Here is a 5,426-nt window from a genome sequence, read left to right as displayed (position 1 = left end):
TCGCGTTCTAAGTCTGTTGTCTCGCGGGTGCCGTCCGCGAGTCCGCCTGCTCCCCCGTGCAGGTGGCCCGCCAACCGCCAGCCGTCCTGCGTGCGCTCCCGGAGGTCCCTTCTCAGCCTGCTGTCTCAAGCGTGCGGGTCCGCGGTCTGTCCGCTCCCCCTTGTAGGTGGCTACCGCTTCCCGGCGCCCTGACACGGCGGCTCCCTCCCCCTTCTGTTTAGCTTCCGATATCTGTGCGCGGTTTCACGGCTCCCCGCTTCGTACCTCGATACTCAGCGCTGGAGATGTTCATTTGTAGAGATCCAGATGTATCTTCCTGCGTCTCAGGCTGATTCCGTGGATATTCCTGCTGGTCTGGTACCTATCCAGCTCAACTCAGGGGACCGGCTGAAAAAGGGGTCCCCTACTCCTCCGCCATCTTAACCTCCCCCCTGTCTGTGCATTTTCTTAACAGCTTCTTTCTGAAACACAAAGATTTTAATTATGACAAAGACCAATTATTGATATTTTTCTTTTATGCTTTGGTGCTATATCTGAAAACTCACTGCCAAACCCAAGATCACAAAGCTATTCTATGTTTTCATTAATGGTTTTATAATTTTATTCTTACATTTAAATCTATGATCCAGTTTGAGGTTTTTTTTACATGGTGGGAGGTAAGATTCTAAATTCATCTTTTTTGCATGTAGATATCCAATTGCTTCACAGCCATCTGTTGAAAAGACTATCCTTTCCTCCACTAAATTGGCTTAGTACCTTTGGCAAAAATCATTTGACCATAAATGTAAGGGTTTATTTCTGGACTTTCAATCTGTTCCACTGGTAGGCTTATCCTTATGCCAGTGCCACACCATTTTGATTACTGAACTCTGTAGTACATTTTGAAATTGGGAAGCATAAGTTCTCCAAATTTGTTCTCTTTCAAAACTTTTTTGGCTATTCTGTGTCTTTACATTTTTGTACGAACTTTAGGGTCAGCTTGTCAATTCCCGCAAAAAAGGGCCTGCTGGGATATTGATAGCTTTTGCACTGAATGTATATGTCCATATAGGGGTAATTGCCATCTTAACATTATTGAGTCTTCCAATCCATGAACATGGGATATCTCATGATTTATTTGAATCTTCTAAAATTTTTCTCAGCTATGTTTCATTGCTTTTAGTGTACACATCTGCACTTTTTTTAATTAAATTTATCCCTAAGTATTTTATTCTTCTTAATGTTATTTTTTAAAAATTTTTTTAAAGATTTTATTTATTTATTTGACAGAGGGAGAGACAGCCAGCCAGCAAGAGAGGGAACACAAGCAGGGGGAGTGGGAGAGAAAGAAGCAGGCTCCCAGCAGAGGAGCCTGAAGTGGGGCTCAATCCCAGGACTCTGGGATCACGCCCTGAGTCAAAGGCAGACGCTTAATGACTGAGCCACCCAGGTGCCCCTCTTAATGTTATTTGTAATGTAATTATTTCTTTGGTTTCATTTATGGATGATTCATTACTGCTACATAGAAATACAATTGAGTTTTGTTTATTGATCTTGTATCAAATAACCTGGCTGAACTCATTTCTTCGTTGTAGTTTCTGAGGATTCTGACTGCAGGTCAAAATCCTGTGTGTGCTCCTTCAGTCCTAACCATAAATAATTACAGACTTTGTCTGACAGGCCTCAGGGAGGGCAGCTTCCCTTCTCATTCCAGACTTGGTATACAGTCAGTGCATTGTAGTTTTCTCAATCCTGCTGTCAAAAACTCAGTGTCTCAATCTGAGCCAGCCATGCTCATATGCATATCTGTGTTCCTAACCAAGGTACTTCCATTCAGAAATGCCCTTATTGGAGGCCTAGAATGAGGCACTTCACTTTCCCTGTACCTCTTCTAAGACCTCCTTCTCAGGGGCCTTGGCTGGGGCACTTTGCACCACTTTGACATAGTACTTTTCCACTCCTAGCCCTTTATCTTCTCCTTTTCCCCTTTCCCCTGAGTTATCCATAAAGAAGCAGCATCCATTTGTACTGCATCCATCTCACCCTTTTCCAGGGCCAGTCCAAGAAGAAAAATGGAACACTGAGAGCAAGTGCCTCATTTTGTCTCTTGCTTTCTAGTTCACAGTTAGTAAAGATTTGTTACTTTCAGTTTGTCTAATTGTCCTAATTGACCAACTCCACCTTATCACGTAACAGGTTTCTTTGTGTATTCATAGCATTTTCAACATATAGGATCATATCATTCTGAATAAAGAAAGTTTTACTTCATTTTTTCCAATCCAGATGGCTTTTATGCATTTTTTTTCTGTCTGACTTTACTGGATAGAATATCCATTATAATTATAAAAGGAGTGAGAGCAGACATGCTTGCCTTGTTCCTGATCTTAGAAAAAATGCATTCAGACTTTCATTATTAAGTGTGATGTTAGCTGTAAACTTTGTATAAATGCCCTTTATCAGATTAACAAAGTTCCCTTCTATTCCTAGTTCATTAAGAGTTTTTATCATGAATGAATATTCAAATTTGTCTAATTCTTTTTCTGCACCTATTGAAATGATTATGTCACTTTTATCCTTTATTGTATTGATATGGTAAATTACACTGAAATTGATTTTGGGATGTGAAATCTGCCTAGCATTTCTGGAATAAATTCCACTTGGTCATGGTATATGATCCTTTACATACATTGCTGCATTCAGTTTGCTAATATTTTCTTAAGAATTTTTGCATCTACATTCACAAAGTATGATGGTTCATAGTTTTTTTCTTGTACTATCTTTGTCTAGCATTGATATCAGAATAATTCTCATTTCATAGAATGAGTTGGAAAGTGTTCCTTCCCCCCTTTATTTTCTGGAAAAGCTTTGGAATGATTGGTATTATTTATTCTTTATATATTTGATAAAATTCATCAGTGAAGTCATCTGAACCTGGACTTTTCTTTGTGGGAATACTCTCGGTATTATTCACATTTTCTATTCAAATTTTCTATTTTTTCATTTCTATTTTTTGGTAGTTTGTGTCTAAGAATTTGATTATGTTATCTAAGTTTTCTAATCTATTAGTATAAAGTTGTTCATACGATTTTCTTTTAAACCTTTTCATTTCTGTGAGGATAGTAGTGATGTCCCTTCTTTTATTCCTGAATTCCTTGAGTCTTCTTTTTGGTTGCTCAGTCTTGATAAAGGTTCGTCAATTTTTTAAAATTTTATCTTATGAAAGAACCAACTTTTGGTTTCATTGATTTCTTCTATTGTTTTTACGTTTTCCATTTTTTTGATAGATGTTTTATTTCCTTTCATCAACTTGCTTTGGATTTAGTTGGCTCTCTTCTTTTTCTAGTCCTTTAAGTTAATTTTTTGTGATCTTTCTTCTTTACTAATACAGGTGTTTAACATTATAAAATTTCCTCTGAATACTGTTTTAACTATACCGTAATAGTGTTTCCAATTTTAATCAATTCAGATTATTTCCTAATTTCCCTTGTGATTTCTTCTTTGACCCATGGGTATTCAGATGTGTTTCTTTTTTTTTCAACATTAAATACAACTTTATTTTCATAACAAACCATGCATCGTTATATCAGAGCATTCACAGGACATGGCCTCTTAACTTAAATTTGTGGTAAAAGATGTTTTCAGAAGTAAGTGCTTATGAAAATGACAAGCTAAAATAAGTTCTTAAGACAAAGAGCTACAAAACCTGGACAGAAGGCTCCTTAGTTGCTCATCTTCTAGAAACAGCTTCATAAACCATTTAGGAAATCAGCCTAGAGGTAATCATAATAAACCACATTTCTCATCCATTCTTGAAGCCAATCTTTCTTGAGAATTGATCAAGCAGCACCTGTTGTTGAAGATAGTGATAAGTTCTGGCCATGATACTTAAGCTTTGATTCTGGATCAGTTTTCTGGCTTGGGCTGGTCAGGAGTTACTTACTTCAGAATCTTCATCCATGAATTTAAGTTAGTAGGTGTTGTTAATATTATCTTCTCTTTCAGGCTCTGCAATCTTTTCTGGTAGAAAGAAGTTGTGAATATCCATCTCAGATGCATTTGCTGTAGCTTTTGTTTTTAAGAGATAGCACACCATTTTGTCACCGGAAAGGCAGAAGTGACCTCAGAAGGCAGCCAGGGTGGCATGGGTAGAATACAAATGGAAACCAATGGCAATCCCATAGGAAGTACAGAATAAAAAGTTTTAAGTGCTGCCTTTGAACAAGCCTTCAATCCCAACTAGGAAGGGAGCTTCCCAAACCACGTTACTTGTGACTCTGGATTAGACCACAGACCTGAGGGACCATGATGTGTCCCATGCTACGTGCACAGTGTGGCACTGTGCGCATTGACACCTCTGGGGCGGCAGGCACAGATCGCAGCTCTGCGGACCGGATAGCAACTCCTCGCCCCCCAGACCTGCAGGGCCAAGCAGCAAGGACCCATTCACCCCGTGCATGTCACACTCCATAGAAGTTGTACAAGAAAGTTCACGAGTTGCCTTCGTAGTGCCATCAGAAATGTCACCCCGCCACAGCTTTGCTCGGTGCAAGCAATGCTGTCTCGGGGGAGCTGCCATCTTCCTGCAGCCCATGCCTCTGTTTCAAACACCTAGATGTGTTTCTTTTTTAATTTTCCATAGATTCCTACACTTCCAAAATTTCTTTCAGTTGTTGATTTTTAATTTAACAGCGCTGGATCAGAAAACATACTTTGTACAATTTTTATTTGCCAATTATGCCTTGACAAAGTTGGAAAAAAATTATAGGAAGGCATGACAACAATAACTGATCAAATTTTTTTAAAGTTCATAAAGAGATAGAAATTACTTTCAAAGTTCAGTCAGTTTTTGTTGCTTTTGCTTTCTGCTGGGTTTTTGGATGTCTCCCCTGAGCATTCTCTAGACCTCACATTGAGCCAGGGGCCAGCACAGTAACTAGACCCTTTCTCGTCTCTCTGGGGAATGTGCATAGCCTTTTACTGGCATGCATTCTTCAAAATCACCAGGGATATTGAGAGCTTATCAAGTCTCACTATTGCTACCTCGTTTACCCAGATCTCCCTATTGAATTTCTAGCCAGTGTGCTGGTCTGTTGCTTACCCCACCCAACTCAGTGACAACCTCAAGCTAGCTGTGAAGGGGCTCAATCCCAGGACTGTGGGAACACGCCCTGAGCCGAAGGCAGACGCTTAACGACTGAGCCACCCAGGTGCCCGCTGGAATTTTCTGATTGCCACTGAGATTGCTACTGTTCACAGTTGGCACGCACCTGCTCCAAATCAGGTCAGCCCCCCCAAGTAGTTCTTACACCTTACCCTACTCTGGTAGACACTCTATATGCCAATAGAGCTGAAGAGCTAAAATGCCACTATTATTTAAGATTTAGTTGTTTTTCTTGAATAAATGTTTCTGAATTTGTTGTATGCCTCTGGTCAATTTCTGGAGTCCT

At 39.7% G+C, this 5,426-nt stretch overlaps 1 pseudogene; it reads right to left on the bottom strand.

Annotated features, from left to right (window-relative positions):
- Positions 1-3,882: 3,882 nt before the first annotated feature.
- On the bottom strand, positions 3,883-4,555 carry LOC100484326 (annotated as a pseudogene).
- Between the last annotated feature and the right edge of the window lie 871 nt (positions 4,556-5,426).

This window comes from Ailuropoda melanoleuca, chromosome 11 (assembly GCF_002007445.2).
Source record: "Ailuropoda melanoleuca isolate Jingjing chromosome 11, ASM200744v2, whole genome shotgun sequence".
NCBI lineage: Eukaryota > Metazoa > Chordata > Mammalia > Carnivora > Ursidae > Ailuropoda > Ailuropoda melanoleuca.
This window is presented reverse-complemented; position numbering and strand designations above follow the sequence as displayed.